Source organism: Giraffa tippelskirchi, chromosome 6, assembly GCF_054371585.1.
Source record: "Giraffa tippelskirchi isolate mGirTip1 chromosome 6, T2T-mGirTip1v1.2.pri, whole genome shotgun sequence".
Taxonomy (NCBI): Eukaryota; Metazoa; Chordata; class Mammalia; order Artiodactyla; family Giraffidae; genus Giraffa; species Giraffa tippelskirchi.
In genome coordinates, this window is record NC_137280.1 from 61,997,339 (window position 1) to 62,021,627 (window position 24,289).

At 42.9% G+C, this 24,289-nt stretch overlaps 1 long non-coding RNA gene across 1 annotated transcript in view; it reads right to left on the bottom strand.

Annotated features, from left to right (window-relative positions):
* Positions 1-5,609: 5,609 nt before the first annotated feature.
* The window catches only part of LOC145509709 (uncharacterized), a 28,001-nt gene continuing 9,321 nt past the window's right edge, over positions 5,610-24,289 (bottom strand). The window contains exons 3-4 of the long non-coding RNA XR_014056327.1: positions 9,499-9,693; positions 5,610-8,824 (exon numbers count right to left, since the gene is read on the bottom strand). This is a non-coding gene — a long non-coding RNA (uncharacterized LOC145509709). The remainder of the gene's footprint in view (positions 8,825-9,498; positions 9,694-24,289) is intronic.

Below are 24,289 nucleotides of genomic sequence, written 5' to 3' on the forward strand. Positions count from 1 at the left end.
CTAAGGTGGTACAGCTGGGTAGAGCCTGTAGTTCTGGTCTCCTCAGAAGGAAACTGAACATAGCAAGTAGGATCTTCATGCTGTTAAGAACGGGAATCAAATTCTAGTTCCATCACTTTTGGATTGTGTGGCTGTCAGCAAGCTTTTAATCTCTCTATGGCTCTCCCTTTGGAAAAAGTCTTCATCTTAGTTCTTGGGATACTGTGATTCTCATGGTCTTCCTTCTGGACATCTCATTGTTCTTTCTGTTCTTTTTTGTTGGCTTCTCCTCTCATACATTGGATGTTGTCAATCCATTTTCCTTCCTCTTTTCTTCCCTTTTTCTCTATATTCCCTCCTTTTTCACAGTCTCAGTCACTGTGGTATGGGAAAGAGCAAAGAGAGATTTGCACACTGGCCCTTTAATTTTCTATTTGAATGACACGCTGCTTGTGCTCATTTTTCATTCGACAGAGCAAAGCACTGGTCCAAATATAACTTCAAGATAGATGTGCCCTAGAATGAGAGTAGCCCCAGGAGAAGAGAGCATCGGGTATCTCTTTTAGAGTTGTGGTATAAATGCATCAGAGTCCTCAACTCTGCTTCTGCCTAGAAGATTTACAAATATGTATTTCTTGTCCATTAGAAATCTTACAACTTGTTATGCTTCCTGCTTTGCTTTGGCTGCTAGGAAGTTCAAAGCCAAATTTGCTCTTTCCCTCTAGTAATTTTACAGCAACTATGACATAAAAGTTATATGTTAACCTTGTGGCTTTAATTTTAATTGGTGTTCTTGTGTTTTCCTTTGTCTGCTATAGTATTTTTAACAATTTTGTTGTGCAAATGTGCGTGTGCCACTCAAATCGTTATTTGAATGAGTCAGGGTAAAAACAGATGAATGCACACACATCTACTACATATGCATACAGCACACCACACATGCTCCATACCACACATCCCACAGATCCAATAGTTCAGCCTTCATCCCTCAGAAGAGACCATAGTAATTGATCACTGGGTGTTTCCACTGGATGTCCTCAAATGCGTATGTTCCAAACAAAATTTATCTTTCCCCTAAATGGTCTCCTTTACAGTACTTAAATTCCTCTTTCCACTAATGACTTAGCCACATGTGGACGATTGAAAAAAACCTAATAACCACCCCACCTTGTATCCTCATCCTATTGGTTTCTGTTTCACAATTTCTTGACATCCAGTCAAATGAGTCATTGCATGCTCTCCAAATATGCCCTGTTTTCCATTACTGTGTCTTTGCTCATGCTATTTCCTGTTAGAAAGGCCCCCCACCAACTCCCCACCTGTAGGAATGCTTCCATACTTTAAAACTCATCTCAGCTGTCTTTCTTTTATAATGTCTGATCCCATCAACCAACAAAATGAGAGAATCCTTTCCTCCCAGTCGCACTGACTACATTTTACTTAATTGGCCTTACATTGTGCATTTCTCAAAACTTACTTTAGCTTCCTAATAGTTAGAGAGCTCCTTGGGGGGCAGAGAGCATGTCTTACTTTGTTTTTTTATTTGCAGCCCCAACTCCTTCTGGCACAGGTTTAAATTGTCTTGAGACGGAAATTCATCACAGGTGGACTTGACTACCTATCAAACGGGAGCTTTGCCTGGCTCCTCCCTCTCCTTCACCCATCATATCTAGGGGCTCTTTAAGCACCTCCCCCAACATATCCCACGTTTGTTCTCTGTTCATAATTTCTGCTCCCTTGCCTCCAACCCCGTCATCTCTCACATGGGCTGTTACAAAAGCCCCCTAACATTTCTTCCTGTCTTCAATGCTGGTAATTCTGAAATACATATCCCTCCCTAAAATTTAAAACTTTTCAGTAACTTCCCAAGGCCAATGAGATGAAGTTCAAGCTTCTTTCATGCCGTAAAGAGTTCTGCATAATCTAGCTTCACCCATTTCTCTGATTTTGATGCCTTTCAGGATCTATACTTTTTCTGGTCATGCATTCCTTCCCAACCCTACTTAGAAAAATAGGACCAGCCATGTGGTAGGCATTTATTGTTTTGTCTGTTCATTCCTCCTTTCCTTCTTTGGGTAACATTTCCTACCCTTCTAAGAACACAGGTGGCATGTGAGCTCCGGACAGTTAGAGGACTTTACTGTCTTCCCCAGGACACAGTCCAGTGAGAGCCTTTCTTGAGATTTTCAAAGTGGAGTTGAATGCAAGGTTTAGAGCTCAGAGCTGCCCATGTTACACCCTGTGAAAGTAAAGATAACAACTCAAGAGAGACAAGTAGAAACAAGATAGCAGGAGCAAGTCCTTCACACAGCCTTGGACTCTCTGGCTCAGGTTTCCAGGCTGATGCCAGGCTTCCTTGCTTAATTCTCCTTTCTAGTCCGTGAGCCTTCATCACATGTAAGCATATGGTTAATCTTTCTCTTCTCCACTAGACTGTAGGCTCCATGAGGGCAGAAATTATATTTATTGTGTTCTTCACTGTCTCTCCAGCACCTAAATTAATATTTATTAATTGAAGGAGAAATCTGTGGAGGAAGGGTAGAGGGGGATTACAGCCTACCAGGTTGGCTCCAAGAGGCCCATCCAAAGTGGATGTTGCATTGACAGGTACATGATTCAGTAATAAAAGAAGGACGTGCCTCATCCTCTTCTGTACTCTGTGTAAACAAGTAATCAGCTCAAGGTAAGACTTTCTTTCTGGTAATGGACTGGAACTTTGCACTTCCCTCCATAATGGTCAGTCATTATCTTGAAAATATAATTCTTGAGGGAAGGGAGTCTCACATTGTTTGTGAGAGTTGAGTTTAATTCCTTAGAATCCTTCTCCAGCTAGGCACCAAGTTCTCAAGGTAGGTATATGCCCAAGTGAACTGGAAACACATGCCCACGTAAAAACCTGCACATGAATGTTCATAGCACCGTTATTCACATCAGCCCTGAAGTGGAAACAACCCAATGGCCATCAGCTGATGAGTGGATAAGCAGAATGTGGTACTCCTATACCATGGAATATTATTCAGCCATGAGAGGAATGAAGTACTGACACACGGTCCAACATGGATGAACCTTGAAAACACGATGGTAGGTCAAAGAAGCTAGTCGCATGTGTTACATGGTGCTATTTTTAGAAAATGTCCAGAATAGACAAATCCATAGAGACAGAAAGTAGATTAGTGGTTGCCAGGGGCTAAGAGGAGCAGAGATGAGGAGTGACTGTTAGTGAGTATGGGGTTTCTCTTTGGCATGATGAAAAGGTTTTGGAATTAGATAGCGGTGATGCTTGCACAACCTTGCAAGTATACTAAAACCCACTTAATCACGTGCTTTAAAAAGGCTGAATTGTATTATATGTGAATTATGCCTCAGTGTTTAAAAGTTCTTAAGTGCAAAAAGTCTGACACTTAATATTTTTGTATTCTATATAGACTCTCATATCATTACCTATTTTGACCAAAGCTTGATGCTAGGATTTTGACTTTTGGTCAAGGCTTTCTAATGCAGTCTTGCTGCACTGAGGATGTGTTAGGTCTAGAGAAATGTGGGGAGACAGCTGTAATGAAGAGCTGTTTATTAATCCATAAATAAGAAAAATAAGGCACCTCCATTGAAAGAAGTGAAAGGGAGATCCAGAGCTCTCATCATCTCCTCCCCAGCAGCACTTGCAGCCTCAGCCCCACGAACTGAAGATCATTAGGACTCACCCATCATGTGTCTTGTTCTTAGCCCCACTTATTAGACGCCCTCCACAAAGATCCAAATTCCCAGATATCACCCACACTTGGTATAGTCCTTGATTTTGCCCCATCTCCCATCTTCCTGCTTCTCAGTGCATCTTCTGAGATCCAGCAGAATCATAATCAGCAAAATCTTTTGTATCATCAAACCTTTTCTCTCTTTTTCTTATCCTCTTACTCTAACTATGACCTGGTGATTCCCTGGGGACCAACAATCTGAAGGTCATATGAAGAGATAACATCATTCAGCACCCTCCTGGTTGTAGTCTTCACCAGACCCAAGTGAATTCCTATAATTTCCTGAGGGTTCTAATTCTTAGCCCACTGTCATTCCCTCCATCACTGCTCCTAAGCTAACTTGTGGTGAGTTTAGTGTCCCAGTTGATAAATAATGCTTTCAGTGCCCTAGCCTCTCAGTTTCTTGATTGTCTCTCCTCCAAGGACCTTATATCTCAGTTATCCACTGCCATAGTCATACCCTGGAACTTAATCGTCAGTATTTGCAGCTCGACTACAATCTTAATTTTATCCATCCCTCTCCCTGATCACATCTCTGATCTTTTCAGCTCACTCTGTCTGGTATTCAATGTCAACAGCTTTTCAGCATCGTCAGGGTAGTGTTAGTCACTCAGTCATGTCTGACTTTTTGCGACCCCGTAGACTGTAGCCTGCCAGGCTCCTCTGCCCATGGAATTCTCCAGACCAGAATACTGGAGTGGGTAGCCATTCCCTTCTCCAGAGGATCTTCCCAACCCAGGGATTGACCCTGGGTCTCCTGCATTGCAGGCAGATGCTTTACCTTTATCTGAGCCACCTGGGAAGCCCTGTTTGGATAGGGACTGGTCAAATAAACCATGGTCTGCTGAAAAGAGAGCATTTGCAAAGACTGACTCCAGGGTCAGACAACCTAGGACCTTACCCTACTCCTGCTCAGTGTGTGACCTTGGGATAACTATTTAACCTTGCTGAGCATCTGGTTCCTGTAAAACAGTGATGACAACAATGACCTCAGACTCATAAGATTGTTTGAAGATTATATTAGATACTGTAAAGTGTCTAGCATAGTGCTAGACCTATATGAAATTCTCAATAAATGAGAGTGATTATATAGTAAGTAAGTAAGTAAGTGAAGTCGCTTAGTCGTGTCCGACTCTTTGCGACCCCGTGGACTGTAGCCCACCAGGATCCTCCGTCCATGGGATTCTCCAGGCAAGAATACTGGAGTGGGTTGCCATTTCCTTCTCCAGGGGATCTTCCCGACCCAGAGCTCGAACCCAGGTCTCCCGCATTGCAGGCAGACGCTTTAACCTCTGAGCTGGATTATATAGTAAACATTATATGTTTTGGTCAGACTCGCAATTGTTCTTTTCCCTACAGGAATAGCAACCCAACTTTACTTGAGAATCAGCTGTTTTCTTGGCACTGGAAGGGGCTAATCCCTAACCCAGCTCCACAGGAAGCCATGTGAACACAGTCTTGGCCAGTGGGAGCCTTCCGGCCCCTGACCATAGTGCAGAGTGATGAATTCAGGGATGGGCACATGACTAAGCTTGGACAGTTAGAGAATCTTCAGGGACTTTTTGTTGGAACAGTTGGGACAGAGAGGCCCTCCACTGGACGTGGGGCTGGGAGGACCTAAGCAAAGCCCACCTGAGAGTTGCCTATTAATAGAGGCACGTGGAAGAGAGGGACTGAGAGAGGCTGAGATCTTAGTCCAGCCATGTTCAGAATCTGCCTCTGGACTTTGTTACATGGAGCAATAAATTCCCTTGATGGTGCCTAAGCCAGTTTGAACTGGGCTTCTGTCTCCCTCAGAGTTCTGACTATTAGATTTTATAGTGAAGCACTAGTCTACCCTCAAAAATGATGACATTAAGCCACACCGGGACACAGAGATGCTTATTAAATACTTTCAATTGGAAAAACCCAACTTAGAGAAGAATAAGATATCAGTGAGAGTCAATGAGATTCCATCTTGTAAATGTTTACATCAGTTCAGTTCAGTTCAGTCGCTCAGTCATGTCCGACTCTTTGTGACCCCATGAACCGCAGTATGCCAGGCCTCCCTGTCCATCACCAACTCCCTGAGTCCACACAAACCCATGTCCATCGAGTCGGTGATGCCATCTAGCCATCTCATCCTCTGTCGTTCCCTTCTCCTCCTGCCCTCAGTCTTTCCCAGCATCAGGGTCTTTTCCAATGAGTCAGCTCTTTGCATCAGGTGGCCAAAGTATTGGAGTTTCAGCTTCAACATCAGTCCTTCCAATTTACATCTTGTAAATGTTTACATAACTATATAGAAAGAAGTCTGGAAGGCTCTATGACAATAGGTTAGCAAAAGATTTGTGTTAACAGTTACATATGCTGTGTAGCTTAACTCTGGATTTCTATGGATGGTGGGGCTGTAGGTAATTTTTATTTTCTCTTCTTTTTTTTCCCCTATATTATATAATGTTTTAATAGTGTACATAGATTATTTGTTCAATTTGTTAAAAGGAAGGTTCCCAAAGGAGGGAAAAAACTGCCCTTTCTTGCCACACCTGTCATCAGAGCATTAAATTCTGCCTGTCCTAGGGACCTCTCTCAGGATCCTTCAGGGTGTCTGGGACTAGGTGAACCTGTTCTGTAGGTTTGTCCTCCTGGGTGTGCCAGGCCTTATAACCTCCAACTGATTAGAGGCACAGAAATGCCATTTACAAGTTTAAATGGTCTCAGGGAAGTTGAGAAATTCTGAATTAATCAACTGTGTCCTCTCGGGAAAGAGGCGATCAGAGGGATATATGTACAGAGCTTTCAAAAGGAATTAATCGTGCTTTGTGAGTTGAGTGTAGTGGTGGGAGGGGCTTTGGGGATATTTACATGTGGCATTATTATCCACAGGCACTCTGCGGCCTCTTCACTGCTAAATCTTGTATGTCATCAATTTCCTAGCAGGGAAGGATGGTTTTGCTCACACTTTGAGGGTGGAGATGCTCAGGATCCAGAAATCTCAAGTGACTCATTAAGGGGTGCACAGCAAGAACTGAATTGTGATTTAGTGTCCTTGATTCCGCACCCTGTCTGCATGCCAATCTTTTTCTTTATAGGATGCTTCAGACGTGTGCAGGCTGCCTCAGACAGGACAGACCTCCCTCCCTCGCCTCCTGTGAGCGTATTTTAAAAATTCATGTCAAAATAATTTTCTCTGGGTTTTTCCTTTTAGGAGCGCTCACGTTCTCTCTTAGAGTCTATTCCTGTCTATGCCCTAACTAAGAAAGCTAGATTCTCATGTGCCTGCAAATGTCTCTGGCTCCAAATTGGGATTACTGCCTGGAAAAGTTACTATATTGTGCACATGGAGGAGGGTTCACATTTTGGGGGTGTAGCAAGCCTTTCCCTGATAGTTTAGCTCATCTCCATCCTAAGCATCTCCCCATCCCCATCTCAACCCACTGCTGCCACTCATCCCCTCCTCTTTGTGCACAATGCTCCAGCCCCTTGCTATGCACACTTCTAATGCCAAGTGGTGATTGCTGTCCTGGGCTCTTCTCTACCTGATCATCCTACACTTTAGCTTCTCACTTACATATTGTTCACTCGGTGTCACGTTGCTGTTCTAAGGCTTGACAAATGTTGACTCCTCACAGAAACTTAATGATGCTGGTACCATTATTATTATCCCATTTTACAGTTGAAGAAACAGAGGCCCAGAAACATGCTCACGATCCAGAGCTAGCAAGTGCTGGAGACAGAATCTGAATCCAAGCAGCTGGCTCCAGAGTCCACTCTCTTAACTACCCTGCTGTACTCCTCTCCTACAGATGCTCTCAGCCTCCTGCCCTGTGAAGTTGTCCTGATCCATGTTTTGGGAATTTCCCACATCCTGCTTGGTGCTTCCAGAGCACTTTGCTGGTCCCTCAAGGATTCCTTGGTCTTTGGACAGGGTTTTGAGTAGCCCTGGTGCCCTACCAGCAGGGAGCTTCGTAAGGACTGGAATTTGGTGCATCAATCTTGGTATCCATGGCATTCTTCAAGATCCTTTCCAGGTATTTTTTAAACACTGGAGATGTGATATTCATGTGAGCTAAAATGAAATGAAATTTAGTAAATTGGAAGGTCCCATAAGGACTAAATCCTTGAAGAAATGTCTTGGTAAGATGTGACCATAAAAAGTTTAACTTAAGCACAAAAAAATTGCATAATTCTCATCCATCCAATGGAGCAGGAAATGGCAACCCACTCCAGTACTCTTGCCTGGGAAATCCCATGGACGGAGGAGCCTGGTAGGCTGCAGTCCATGGGGTCGCTAAGAGTCGGACACGACTGAGTGAATTCACTTTCACTTTTCACTTTCATGCATTGGAGAAGGAAATGGCAACCCACTCCAGTATTCTTGCCTGGAGCATCCCAGGGATGGGGGAGCCTGGTGGGCTGCCATCCTTGGGGTCGCACAGAGTCGGACACGACTGAAGTGACTTGGCGGCGGCGGCGGCAGCGGCATCCATCCAAGAGCTGATTATTTTCTTTTGAGGATTATTCATTATCTTGCTTTTCCTTCCATTTCTTCCAGTCTTCTAGACATGTCATGCTATGAGAGAATCACCCATAAGGAGACAGAGAGAGATGAAAACACTTCAAATCATAGCAGCTCCATTCTTGGCAGTCCTGTGACTTTGAAAAAGTCATTTGAGGTTCCTCCCATCCAAGTACTAACCAGGCCTGACCCTACTTAGCTTCTGAGATCAGATGAGAGCAGGCACTTTCAGGGTGGTATGGCCATAGACATCACTTGAGCTTCCTGAATCTTATTTAGGTCATAATTATACCTAGTGACCTGACACTGCATGTAAAGCAGCTGGCCCAGGGCTTTGTTGATAGTAAAAACTGCATAAATATTGACTGTTGTCATCATTAACTCCATGGCTTGGCTAGGAGCACCAGAGGAAGGAAAAGAAGCAGAAGTCTCTGATATGCTTCTGAACACTCTGGACAAAGGGTGAAGGAGTATAAAGTGAAGATGGTTGGTCAAAATGAGAGCGGCCATAATAAAGGCTTTTCTTTCCCCTTGCCATCTTCAGTTCCTTCTTAAATAAATAGAAATGGAGAAAAATATCTGCAGCAGTGCGATGTTCCTGAAAGAAACAATTGTATAAATTCAATTAAGACCGTATTTACTCATTTAATGCACAGTTACAAAGTATCCACTATGTGCCAGGTACTGAGCTAGGTTTGGAGTTACAGAGCCACCTGAGACATAGACCCTGTCCCCAAGGAACTCCTTCCCAGTCTGGTGTGGGGTCTGACATGTAAGTGAATAACTCAAAATCAGAGCCAAGTCCAAGGATTTTCTTCTAGAAAATTTCTTTGAGAAAATTTTTAAAGAATTGATGAGAATATAGAAGAAGGGCTATCTTGAAGAAAAGCTTTATGTGGGAAATTCAGATTTAAATTAGGCCTTACAGGGAGTATGTCAGAGTTCTTGGTTGCAAGCAACAGAAAGCTTCTCTAGCTGTCTCAAACGAAAACAGGAAAGTGTGGGAAGGAGATCAGGGACTCCCAGAAATGTCAGGAGGCTGACATGACCAGATTTGGAAAACAGAATCAAAGGAGCTGTGGAAATGAAGAATATGACTCCCAGCAGAGATCACTCAGAAGGAATGGGCTCCTCTGGCTTTGATGCTGCTGAGAAGGTCCTTTGGTCACTCTCTCAAGATCAAAGGGCCAGGACAGCATGTATGACAGGCCAGCAGAGTCACACAATCAGCCGCTGGCCAAGCCGAGATGGTGGTAGAGAAGGTTCTAGTACCTTTAACTGTAGCAGGAGTTGGTCATTCCTTTCCATCAAGCCATCCACGTGGAGAATTCCTCTGGGGAGATCAGCATTATGACAGTAAGTGAAGCTGGAACCAGACAGCAGACAAAGACGAAGGTCCTTGATGGGAGGTAGGATTGCAACAGAAAGTGGCAGGAAAGGAGAGGCAGGCCAGGAACAGAACAGAATCTGCAGAGGGAAGGGAGGAGAAAGGTTCAGGGCTGCGGAGGAGATGGGAGGCGCTTCAGTGCCATCAGGCTACGTGGAGTGCAATGCTGTTAAGAGTTCAATTGACAGACAAATGTAGATAGCTTGAGCTCAAATCACAGAAAGTCTTATAAAAGCCACAATAAAAAGTTGAACCTTATGCTAAAGCCAAGCTCAGGGGGCAGATGTCTTTTGAGAAAATAGGCAGACATGCCTGGAAGAGAAGATTAGATTGAGGTTGTGTTTCTAATCTGTGTTCTGTGCCTGCTTGCATGGTGCTGACTGCCCTGTAACAGTAGCAGCAAAAACTGCAGGAGAACTTTGAGGGAAGAAAATGAAGCATCGCAGCCCGTGGAATCCCCCATCCATCAGACTCTAAATTCATGAATTTTTAGTAGCTGGCCCTGCATTCTGGCCTCTGGGGAAGGGGTAGAGGGGCATGAAACCCAGGTTTAGCCAATCAGGGTATCCTACTCCCATCCCCACCATGTGATTGGTTTAGGCGCAGACACGTGACCCATGTCCACAGTGTCAGCTGCAGTGAGTTGGCATGCGTTAGAAAAGAGGGGACCTCTTTATGCAGAGTTGCTAAGTGGGTATAAGTTACACCGGAGCTGCTGCTGGCCTCCAGGCCCACCTCACTGGGACACTCTGCCAAATATTGAAGCCAGTACAGAGGAGCGTGGGGCTGGGGTGGAGAGAGAGATTGTTAGAATTCTGGATCCAGACATATCTGACCTAGATTCCCCAGAGATCAGTTTCCAGTTTCTGGAGCCAACACATTCTTTCTAGCTCCTTCTCCTCCTTTCTTTTTCTCATTTCTCTCTCCATGAGGCCACTTGGAGTTATTTTTTTGTTACTTGCAACTAAAAAATCTGAATTCATAGAATTATCTCTCACAAAGGGGTGGAGTCAGGTGAGTGAAGGAGGGAGGCCTAAAGACTGGCTGAGCCCAGGAGACAGATGTCTGAGGCAGCATAGCCAAATGCAGAATCTGGTTCATTTGGCCTCTCAGTCTTGGGCATTTAGATAGCTTTTTTTTGGCCACAGAGTTTGTGGGATCTTAGTTCCCTGACCAGGGAACCAAAGATCAACCCATACTGCCTGCATTGGAAGGGTGGGGTAGTAACCACAGAACTGCCAGGGAAGTTCCTAGATAGTTTAAAAAACGCAGTTTATGTCACCTTCTAAAAGGGGTGCTTGAAGTATCTAAAGTTGCTTTTTTCAAAGTATTGTGATGGATTTTAGCAGGTTATCTTTCTCTGCCATATTCTTTTAATGAACATGGAAAACTCAGTGTTAACATGGAGAATAAATTAATAACTGGAAATTCAAGCCACTGGGGGGAGATATTTAGAGAATGAGATCACTCTCCCAGTGCTCCTCAACTCATAGCACTTGGGAGACCCCCCCCTTCAATTTTCATTCAGGTCAGAAGTTACCAAATGGTGGCCTGTAATCCATAGCTGGCCTACAGATGCATTGTTTGGCTTACCAAATACTGCAAAAAAAGAAAAGAAAAAAATTCACTAATGTTTAAAAATCAAGACACTTTACATTTCTGGATTCTCTTGAAAAAAGTGGGAAGGTCTGTCTACACTGGACCCACTTGGCCGCTGGCAGCTCTAGGCTGGCTGGGGGAGAAATTGCCCCATTCAGTCATTGGGAGGGCCCCCGTTTGCCACGGGCTCCACCCAGCTGCTGTGTTCACTTAGGTCACCTGCCTGACACCTGTAAGCATATGATTCATTGGAAATATCTCAAACTGTCCCTGACCCTTAGATTTGGCTGAACACTTGCTTCTGGGTTAATTTCACTATTGTTGAGAAAATAATTCCCTGGGGCTATGAAGAGACAAGTTCAGCATCCTGGAGGGTTCATCCTGTAACACACACACTAATAAACATCTTTGGGTTGGAAGCAAAAGTGAAGGACTTGGGGAGAAGAAGAACTAGGGAAATGATGCCCTGTTTTCCTTCAGTCATTTAATTCTACACCCAAAGAACAGAGTGGAGTCACAGTGTCTGACTTTGAAACCCAGCTTTACCAGTCATTGTCTGTTTACTCTTGGTCAAGTTCATTAACTTGGCTGTGCCTCAGTTTCCTTGTCTGTACAAAGCACTATATTCTCTTTGTCTATGAAATATAATACATTCTCATCTCAGAATTTATGAGTTACTATCTGTTGAGTTATTCGTGGGTTTTATTTATTTATGAGTTATTTGTGAATGAAGATTAAATGAATTAACACTTTAGAACAGTGCCTCGCATATAGTAAACACTCAATAAATGTTAAAGTATATATATGTATTATATAGTATTTATATATTTATATGTAAATTACATACTAATTTTAAGGTTTCCCTGGTGGCTCAGACAGTAAAGAATCTGCCTACAGTGCAGGAGACTTGGGTTCAATCCCTGGGTCAGGAAGATCCCCTGGAGAAGAGAATGGCTACCCGCTGCAGTATTCTCGCTTGGAGAATTCCATGGACAGAGGAGCCTGGCAGGCTACAGTCCATGGGGTCACAAAGAGTTGGACACGACTGAGCGACTAACACTTACTTTTACTTACTTATACTTTTATATTTATAGAGTTGTCATTTATCATGAAAAACTTATATGTTCTACATATATTTGTACAAAGTATGTTTCTGTGAAGTAAATCTTTTTTAAGATCAGCTTCCATTACAAAAAAATAAAGTATATGTTTTGAGGGGAAAATAATTTGGTAGAAAACTTTCGCTTAGAAAGCAAGAAGACAATGACAAATCTCATGAGTCCCTGGGCATTGCTATTATCTGCATCAGTTTTTTGTCCTTCACTAATTACAATCCTTATAAACACATATGTCTAGTAAGAATGTAAATCACTACAAGCTGTTTTTTTTAATGCAATAAAACGTCTTCTTTAAATGCAATAAAACACTGTAAGCCAATAGCTCTTGAACACCAGATCTTCACCATATGGAGATTACTGAGTGGGATAATATAAAAGCCCATCATGGTTGTCATGTCTCTGTCAAGGCAGAGTTTGAGTAGTTGAGCCAGATTCATAGAAATAGCTTCTTTTTTTTTTTTAAACACAGAATTGATGTGTTCCAGTAAACAAGAATGCATAGTAATTTCTGTAATGAATTCCTTTTCTTTTCCCATTAGTAGCACCTAATAAAAATAAGGTATGTGTTCCTAGGGTATAAATAATTAACTAGAGTTTTGCTCGGAATTAGTGCAATGCTTTGCATCCAGGTGTTCTGGCGTTTACCTGTGTGGAGACAGGAGAGACTCTTGGAGCCCTCAGGGTCAGAAATCAATGTCTTGGGTTCACCAGCTCCACCATTGATTGATTGATTGTGTGATCTTGGACAAATGGCTAAGCCTCAGTTTTCTCATCTGCAAAGTGACAGTGATTGTTTTACCCACTTCCAAGGATAATTGTAAAGACTAAGTGAGATGATTCGGAAAGGGGAATTAGTTGTTTTCCATGTGGCCTGTGTTGCTTTAATTTTCCTTTGAAGCATGTTTATGATTTCAGGATCCTATCAATCATGCATTCCTTTCCCTTATTTCATGGGTAACAGGAAGATTTCCGTTGCCTGATAACAGGCTGACAATGACGTAACTCGGAGCACTCACCCAACCCCTACTTTTTCTTTGTTCTTTAAGTGCCAGTAATGGTGTGTTGTATTACCTCGTGATGACATTAGAGGCTTCTCTTTCATATGTGATGTTTGGGGACTGAAAAAGCTGAAGTTTCAGATATTTTTTAAATGTATCTTTTCTTACAAAAAATTAGATGAGCGAGGCTGTGTTGGAGGTTACGTTCCATGGGAAGCGGGGTCTGAAATGGACATTTGTGTATGGGGTGTTTTGGGGATCGATGCCTGTGGGGGAGTGAAAGGAGCAGAACTGGGTGAAGGGACAAGTGGGTCTGTGGTCCATGACATGACCTCAGCCCAGCCAGAGGGGCCTGACGGTGACAGCCTGTGTTAAGCAGTCGTGGCGAGCAGACTACTCGGGGAAGGAGCTGTGTCCATGGGTGAGGAGCCCTCCCTGCCTAAGGACCATTGTGGCGGTAGGAGTGGAGAGTGGGGAGCCCAGCCGAGCTGTTATCAACTGGTACACCTCAGAGTGCCCTACAGTCCACCCTGTGCCATTTAGAGTCTATTTAATATAAAGGAACAGTGAATGGGGTGAATTTCAGCCCCTGCCACTGTCGCCTGTCCCAAGATAGCACCTAATCCTCACACCCCTAGGCATTCCTCCACTAGTCCCCTTCCTCCATCCCAGACCACTCTCGCCCTCCACTAACAGCTCTGCTGATCTGATTGGCTTACCTGGCAGAGAGACAGACCCTCATGCAAATGGCTTAAGCCCCTGGACACCCTGCCCTTCTCAGGCTATGACTGTTGTATCTGTCCACATGCCTTCCAAACTGGGAAGCCTTCACTGATGGGCTAGGCCCCTGCATCGTCATGGAACTTATTTCCTGCCTTCTGGAGCACCTGTGACTTACCGGCATCTCCCACATTTTTTGCTACTTCTTCCTCATCTGGTTTGATTTACATGATGTCAATACCGTGACACACTCTGAAACGTCTGGACAGCCCAGGTCACTTTGGCATATATTAGCTCCGTCCTCATGCTCGTTTGGCATGGAGTTTCATTTCTTCCTGTGAGACCAGATTGTAAATGGAGACTGGTGTCCATTTCAAGTGAATGCAGACTACTTTTCATTCTCCTTTCTAGTAAGGATCAAAAAGAACGCATTCGCTAGATCAGTGGCAACATACTGTGCGCCTGAGAGCATGTAGTCTAATCTAATTAAGCTCTGGCTTCTGATGTGCCGGTTGCAGTTGAGGTTACTATTTTGCAGGAGGCCACTGGTGTCCTCCGGGACATATCTGGCTTTGGAGGTGTCATGGTAAGGGTCACTGCCTCTCAGCCTTTGGGTCTTTAAGGAGATAGTAATCTCTGCTCTCCTCCCAAGGACACAATATTATTTTGGATTAACCATGTTGGCTGTGGGGGAGGGCCAATTTCAAAGGCTTACTCTGGATCTTTCCCACTATAATAGCTCTTACTCCACAAACGAAGGAATCACTGCAGATGCTCAGTGAACTGCAAAATATAGCAATTTTTTTCATTACTTATTCTTAAAATTTATTTTTATTTTTGGCTGCTCTGGGTCTTCGTTGCTGTGTGTGGGGCTTCTCTAGTTTTGGCGAGGGGGTTACTCTCTAGTTGCAGTGCACTGGCTTCTCATTGCAGTGGCTCCTCTTGTTGCTGAGCATGGGCTCTAGGGCACTCAGGCTCAGTAACTGTGGTTCATGGGTTTTGTTGCCCCATGGCACATGGAGTGTTCTCGGAACAGGAATCAATCCGGTGTCCCCTGTGTTGGCAGGCAGATTCTTAACAACTGGACTACCAGGGAAGTTCCCAAGTATAGCTATTAAAATTACATATCTGGGAACTGACCACTAGGTTTGTCTGTGGATCCATTGGACCCACAATGAGCTGAACTCAACTTATTACCTGGTCCCCATAAGCCCCAAATCTCATGAGGGACCAGCCGATAGTTCAGGTCTCAGATACCATTAACTTAGACCCTGTGTTCAATAGTCCTTGAAATATTTGGATGTTTGCCTTTCTCCAGGGTAGGATTACTTGAGTAAATGGCCATAGGTGTTCATAGCTCTATATGGGTCACCCTTAGCGTGGTCAACCATCCTGGTTTTCCCAGGGCTGTCTCTGTTTAAACACTGAACACCCTGCCTTCCTGGACATCCCTTAGTCCCTGGGCAAAACAGTCAGTCACCCTAGACTCCCTCAACTCCCTAGGAGGCACTTCCACTTTACCACTAATTATAATAATTGAATCCATTTTTTGTTGGCTAAGCATTACCTGGCCTTTAAATATTTTAGAATCTCTCATCCCCTGGGAGCCTGGTTCTGTTACAGCATCTGCTATGGTCAGCTTGGGTGTTCAGATGAGGGTCACCACTGAGCTTCTCAGAAATGCCAGTGATCCTTACATCAGAGCATTTCCTATCACTTTGCCAGAGCTTCCTATATGCAGCAGGTCTTCAGACCTTAAAAGTGGATTCCTTCTAGCGTTCTCACTTCTCTGAGATTTTGATTCTTTCTTCCATATCTGCCATGGCAGTCTGGCATTTCTGTGTGACTGGTGTTGGCTGTTGCTTTTCCCAAGCTTCCAAGGGCCATTCTAGTGGTATGCTGATACCATCTTTTGTAGTCCTTGATGGGTTATTAAATCATGTGTCATGATAGGGTGTGCTCACATTGATAGACTCCTTACCTAACCTGATATTCTGACCCCTTGTATCCAGCAGCATCAGAATCCAGTCCCCACTGTCTTGCATCATGCAGCTGGTTCATTGAGTGGATAATTCCATTTCTCCCTTAGTTGATGCAGGACTCCCCTGTCTGGCTTATGTTGTGACCTTACCCTAACAGCTGCTGGTCTAGTGCCAGGAGGGAGGTGGGGGTTGACTCAGAGGAGAGCAGGTTACACGACTGGGAGGCCTCTGAGTCATCTCCTGGATTGAGGGGATTGTGTTTAATAGGGAGGGGTGGGCAACTTCTGAGCAGGCCAGAGGGCTCCAGGGTATCTGAGGATTCCATGTTTTCAAATACATCAACATCAGTGTTCCTGTCTTGTCTCTGGGTCCCATTCTTTCATATCAGAGCCTGACTTTGCCATAGTAGAACTACCTTATTTGGGAGTTTAACCTTCTTGGGAGCTTGACTTCTCTTATAATTAAGCCCTGGTCCTTATCCTCAGCTCCATCTTCCTCTTGGCTGCGAGAGATGAGAGTTTCTTATTTGCTGGCCAGAGGCCCTCTGGCTTTCACACTTAGCCTTTAATCGCTAATAAACGACCACTCATGTTTTATCTTTTTTTTTCTTTTCTAAAGCATTAATTTTCTCTATCAACAGCCATCCATTTCTACTTTATTGTGTTTGTATTACCATTTCCATGTATTTCAGCCTGATATGTTGTCCCCATGTGGTGAACCATCCCAGTTCGCAGCTGGGACTGTGTTAACAATTGCATTGGTGCACATGTGCCAGGGAGTCATGGCTCCACCTTCCCCCAGGATGGAGCTCTCAGAGGCTGTTTCCTGAGACCATTCCTCAGACTGTCCTGGCACAGGTTGTCCCAGGTTGGGTTCCTTGGGAAGCAGACTCTAAAATGCAAACAAGTTGAAGAGAGCTCTGGGGGTCAAGGGCTTCCAAAAGGAAGAGAAGAAAGTGGCATTGGGCAAAGGGAGACCCTGGTCTGTGTACATGCAGTCACCACACAAGCCTCAGTGAATCCCATGGGGCTCTCAGGACCTGAAAGGGTCTCGGCACTGGGACAAGAGCAACAGGCATGATTCATCTCCATGAATTGACCAGTCACAGGATGCAAGCTGCCACCAGAGTGGCGACCCTTCTTATGCAAGAGGGTCTCTCAGCACTCGCCGTATCTCTGGGAGTGAGGGTTTCAGTCCATAAGGGAGATCGGAATGGAGCATCGTGGCCTCCCGTTTACCAGATGTGCTGAGGATTGGGCGGCATGTTGAGGAAATCTGTGAAATATGGAAGTGGATAGGTTCTCAACTGGATGGGGCTTCCAGGTTCATCTACTTGCACTAATGTTTATTTGGTCACTGCGGATGTAAAAGTGAAAAAACTATATCTCCATCGCTCCTGCCCAACATTGTCCCTGTTAATTTGCTTGGAAATTGTTTAAGGTCAGTCTCATTTGCAAATGTAGTTGTGGAAAATAAAGCCAGAATGGGGAGGATCACATATTGCAATTGAGGAAAATGTAGTTATTGGTTGAAATTTTCTATTTGGGTTCTCAGCATTGACTCCATTTGGATTTCCCAGGGCAGGGGTTTCCCTGGTCCACCTTGGTGGCCATCTTGGAGAGGTGAGATCACTGAACCGTGGGGGTGTGAGACATAGGTGCTCTGGGCAATAATAGCTTTGGAGAATATCCTGGATTGAGGTAATGGGGTCAGAAAAACACCTACAGGCAAACGCCCTGTCGTGGGTGTGCTGGCAGCATCTGGAATCATCCAGGTGGCAGGGTGGAGCTTGGAGAACCTTAGCTAGCACAGCAGGCCAGCGCTGGTACGTGACATGGGTGTCCCATCAGCCTGCTCTTGAAGTGGGCTTTGGGGTGAATCATCTCAGTGGCTGAAACAAACAAGTGAAAGCCTAGTTCACCCACCAGTTGCTCCATCTTTATCATTTTGCCGGTGTGGACAGAACTTTGCTTCTCACCCAAGAGATTCAGCTCCTACCGCAATCAATCCCAGCAGCTACTGTCCTTTTCCTCAAGCTGTTGATTTCTTCATCTGTGTCCTTCCTTCACCCTCACAGATCCCTGCCCTTCTCCACAGGTCTCAGCGACTTAGAGTGACAAGACTCTTAAGGGGAAATGCTTCCCCATGTTAGGCTTAATTTTCTACTGATATTTTTTCTATGTCCCCACATTTATATAGAATATATGTTACATACCTTTGCTATGTATTTGTATACTGTCTTATAGTAAACATATTTATATAGTATTAGGTAACAATTTTAAATTTACATAAGTTGTGGCCCAGTGGTAAAGAATCCACCTGCCAATGCTGGAGATGCAGGTTTGATCCGTGAGTGGGGAAGATCCCCTGGAGTAGGAAATGGCAACCCACTCTAGTATTCTTGTCTGGGAAATCCCATGGACAGAGAAGCCTGGCAGGCTACACAGTCCATGGGGTCTCAAAAGAATCAGACACAGCTTAGTGACTAAACAACAGATATACATTGCTATAAATAAATGATGTTATATATTATCATAAAGAACATGTTATAAATATCTATATATCCTATATCGTATTTCTTTTTGACCCAGTGACTGCATGCAGCTGAACTCATGGAGAACTCATGAACCCACCCAAAATGTCACTTCCTCCTCCGTGAAATTGTCCCCAATGTCCCCAGGTTGAGGTATCCTCTCCTCTCTGTGCTCAATGCACTATGTATACACCTTCCTAAGCACTTATCACAGTCTTTGAATCATTTCCCTCTTTTTATCACTGGACCAAACTCTTTCCAATTACAATTGTATCATTTCAATCAGATTACCCTTAGTACCAGCTGAGTCTTAAATCCTCAGAACTCTAATGACGCTCAGTAGAGTTTTGTGGAATACATGAAGTTAATACACTGCTTGGCTCATTAAAAAGGTTAAACAAACAACATGTTGAGTGAATGAAGAAGGAACAAATTAATAAATGAACATAGTCTGGGCTGAAAGCAGATCCGTCCTTCATCAACATTTGCAGGGCCCGGGCAGGAGGACAAGTTGAGGCCCACTTACCATATGTCTAAATAATTCAAGTCACAAAACAAGCTAGCTAACAAACTGTTAAATAAAATGCTGTCTCTTCTTCCCTTGGCAAATACATCTTTACAATGAAAAGTCGAAATATACATGAAAAGTTATACATTTTGTGTGACTAAAAGAAGGCAAAATACCAAAGATGTGTAACTATAATTAGTACTGCAAATGTTCAGGTATTATGTTGAGGGGCTGATGGTGTTGAGATAATAAAGTAAAGGCATATACATAATTCATAAATTCTTATACAGCTGGTCTATACCAATTATTTTTCTTACCTTCATTTCTGCAAAAGCACTGGGGTTAAAAAATAAAAGCACTGGGCTTTTTTGTTTGTTATAATTCTCACATAATGTATGTTCTGTTGACAGTAAGGGCAGATTGCATTTTAAAAAATCCTCCTATATAGAATTAATTTTTATACAGACATTAATTTCACCTTAGAGAAGCGCAAAGTTTTATGTACAAGAATATTCTGTGCAGCAATAGTATATTGCAATTAGTGGTTTACAGTGACAAAAATAGAAACAAATGGGCCCATCACTATGGGAATGGTTGAATAGATTTTGGCATAGCTAAACACGTAATATAGCCACTTAAAGAAATAAATGAGTCATACTAGTTGACTTGGAGGGATTTCCATGAGATATTCCCAGGGAAAGCCACATGTAAAGAAATGTGTATAATTCATCTCATTTCTATAAAATAGACAATGACAAAAAGCTATGCATGTATGTATATTTTTACATATTTATATATGGCTTAGTTGAAATGGAGAAGAATATAGAAGGAATCACATTAACAGGTAACCTGGATTTTTTATACGTGTGTGGGAGGGGGTGGTGATGCAGGTGTGAAATGAATGCAGATATGGGCTTCCCTGATAGCTCGGTTGGTAAAGAATATGTCTGAAATGTGGGAGACCTGGGTTTGATTCCTGGGTAGGGAAGATCCGCTGGAGAAGGGATAGGCTACCCACTCCAGTATTCTTGGGCTTCCCTTGTGTCTCAGCTGGTAAAGAATCCGCCTGCAATGTGGGAGATCTGAGCTTGATTCCTGGGTTTGGAAGAACCCCCGGAAAAGGAAAAGGCTACCCACTCCAGTATCCTGGCCTAGAGAATTCCCTGGACTGTATAGTCCATGGGGTTGCAAAGAGTCGGACATGACTGAGCTACTTTCACTTCACTTTTTGTTTGTTTATTGTAGTTGCTGTATAATATGTTACAGATGTAAAATATAGTGACTCACAATTTTTAAAGGTTATATTCCACTTATAGTTATTATAAAATATTGGTTATATCCCCCACCTTTTACAGTATAGCTCATTTTATACCTAATACTTTGAACCTCTTAATCCTTTATCTTGCCCCTTCCCTCTTCACACTGGTAACCACTAGTTTGTTCTCTATATCTGGGAGTCTGCTTTTTTGTTGTCTTCACTGGTTTGTTGTATTTTTTCAGATTCCATAGATAAATGATATCATAGAGTATTTGTCTTTCTCTTACTTATTTAATTTAGCATAATGCCCTCCCAAGTCCATCCATGTTGCTGCAAATGGCAAAATTTCATTCTTTTTTATTACTGAGTAGTATTCTAGTCTATATATTTATATATATAACTACATATATATATATATATAACTACACATATATATAACTATATATAACTACATATATATATAACTATATATATATAACTATATATATATATATATATGAAACTACTTCTTTATCCATTCATCTGTTGATGGACACTTAGGTTGCTTCCATATCTTGTGAATTGTAAATAATGGTGCTATGAACATTAGGGTACATGTGTCTTTTTGAATTAGTGTTTTTGTTTTTTTTTCAGATATATACCCCAGAGTGGAACTGCTGGGTCATATGGTGGTTCTATTTTTAGTTTTTTGTGAAAACGCCATAATGTTTTCTACAGTGACAGAACCAATTTATTAATACATTCCCACTGATGGTGTACACGGGTTCCCTTTTCTCTGTATTCTTGCCAACATTGCCAACATTTGTTATTTGATCAATGGAAGAGGATAGAGCGCCCAGAAATAAACCCACACACTTATGGTCAATTAATCTATGACAAAGGAGGCAAGAACACACATACAGTCTCTTCAATAAATGGTGCTGGGAAAACTGGACAGCTACATGTAAAAGAATAAAATTAGAGCATTCTCTAACACCATGTACAAAAATAAACTCAAAATGGGACTTCTCTGGTGGTCCAGTGGTTAAGCCTCTGGGCCTTCACTGTGGTGGGACACAGGTTAGATCCCTGGCCGGGGAACTAAGATCCCGCATGCCACAGGGTATGGCCAAAACAAAACCAAAAAAAAAAAAAAAAAACAACAAACAACTCAAAATGGATTAAAGATCTAAACGTAAGACCAGATACTCCAAAACTTCTAGAGGAAAACATAGGCAGAACACTCTTTGACATAAATAGCAGCAGTATTTTGGGGGATCTGTCTCTTAAAGCAAAGGAAATAAAAGCAAAAATAAACACGTGGGACTCAATTAAACTTAAAAGCTTTTGCACAGCCAAGGAAGCCATCCACAAAATGCAAAGACAACCTGCTGAATGGAAAAAAAATTTGCAAATGATATGACCCATAACGGAGAAGGCAATGGCACCCCACTCCAGTACTCTTGCCTGGAAAATCCCATGGACGGAGGAGCCTGGTAGGCTACAGTCCATGGGGTCTCTGAGAGTCGGACACAACTGAGCAACTTCACTTTCACTTTTCCCTTTCACGCATTGGAGAAGGAAATGGCAACCCACTCCAGTATTCTTGCCTGGAGAATCCCAGGGACGGCGGAGCCTGGTGGGCTGCCGTCTCTGGGGTCGCACAGAGCCGGCCACGACTGAAGTGACTTAGCAGCAGCAGCAACAGCATGACCCATAAGGAATTAATACCCACATATATGAATAGCTCATATAACTCAAAATTAAAAAAAAAAACTGATTAAAAAATGGACAGAAGACCTGAGAAGACATTTTTCCAAAGAGTAAATGCAGATGGCCAACAGACACATGAAAAGATGCTCAACATTGTGAATTGTCAGGGAAATGCAAAGCAAAACCACAATGAGATATCACCTCACACCTGTCAGAATGCCAGCATCTGTTTTGTTTTACTGATTACAAGAAGTATGCAAACTTTAATATATTGCTTTTATAATTTGAGAAATAACACATCAGATCTTTTCTAAGAAATATGGAAGTCCTTGGAGACCTGGGCTTCATTCTGATACTGCCACTTACTATCTCCAATTTCTCAGTGTTCTCTGTAAAATAGGGACAATAACAGTATCCAGCAAATAAATAGGAAGATAAAATAGATTAATCCAAGGAAAAGCTTAGCACAGTAGCTAGCAAACAGGAAGCACTTCCTTAAGGATTTGCTATTATTATTACCATTACTCTCATCATCACTCCTCCCCTTCTCCCTCCTACAACAGTGTTTGAACCAGATGTAGTGGGCTGGCAGCTGGAGAACATAACAGAACCACTGATGTGTGAGTTGCTAAAGAGGCTGTTCATAAGACATCAGTAACCACACTGCTGGGTGGACGGAAGCTGTTAAAAAGCACCGAGGTGGGGTCACATGAAAGTAAAGTGTAAAGTAAATGAAAAGTAAGTTTTGCACATTTGACTTTGGGACCTTGTAAACATTTTACATTATTAGGAAATTAAATTCTGATCTTTCATTTCATAGAAAACTAAATTTGACAAACAATTCATAAATGTCAAAAGTGCAGTGAAATAGGTGAACCTAACTGTACATCTAGTTGGTGGTATAATCAGAGAGGAACTAGTTCTTTAAAACTCACTGATTTGACTATACATCATGTGTGAGATATACTCTAAGGACAAAAATAACTACAAAAACTGTTTTAGCTGCTTCTAGTGACCATATTTTTGGTGGCAGCATTTGAATTGATATTCTGAGCCTCCTAAGGTAAACAGGAACTCACACTCAGACACACCTTCTCTCGCCCACCCCAATCCTGCTGCATATTCACTAGCTGTGTGAGTTGGCTAACATGGTCATTTAGCCCATCTACTTCTTTTCACCAGATCATTTGACAAGTGTTATCCCTAGAAAACTCAGAATAAGTCGATGTGCAATCTATAAACACAGTTCCTAGATATTCATGGCATAAGCTTACAGTGACCATGATTTTAAAATTAGATTCTTTTAGTTAGGTTTTTTTCCTTGACTGTGTGATGACAAGGTAAATAATGATTGAAATATGAGTGTTCTCATATGTTTTCCCACCCTCTTCTCATTAAAGAGGATTCTAACTTGGAGTACCTAGGCCCTTTTTCTCCTTCATCCTTCAAGGATGACCTTGTCTTGCTAGACCGGTTCTTGGGCTTTTGTGATGGGTAATGTTAAGATGATGGAAAAGTCAGGAAGATAGTAAGATGCGCACGGGAAGAAGAGCTAGGAGTTGACTGTTCATGGGGGATTGTTGAGAACATGTGCAACTGTGGTGTGAGAAGACAGTGGGCTTTAGGGGTGAAAAGGTAGTATCTGTGTCTGATAAATACAGGTTATTGTGGCATTCACTTTTTGAATGAACAGTGTTTCTTTAACTGTACTTCTAAACTGGACAACATGGATCATGACTCTATAAATGCTATGGTTCCAATGAACAGAGACTTATGCCAGTGTCTCAATAAAGCTGGGAGAGGATTTTAAGGACACCGAAGGGCTGTAATTGGAATGGGGCATGTCTGGAACAGAAGCAGCTCCAGGGACAATCTTCTGATGGCCTCCATGGTCTCGTTCATAGGCTCCTCTGCTTCCTCCATTGTTCATTTTCCTCATGCCATTGGATGGCCTCCTCTCATTACACTTGGCGTGTGCTCCCACATAGTCCCTGTTTGTCCATGGCTCATATGATGGTCCTGCTCTAATACTGAATTAATGCCTCACACAGGGGAAGCTAATGAGCCCCAGCTCATCTTTGTGAGTTGACCCATTCCATACGTGATAACTGAGACTGTGGATTGGCAGCCTTGGATACATACTTCTAACCAGGTTCTTTCAGAAGTGACAGACTTGGGCTTCCCCGGTGGCTCAATAGAAAAGAACCCGCCTGCCAGTGTGGGAGACATGGGTTTGACCCCTCCGAGGTCTGGGAAGATCCCACATGC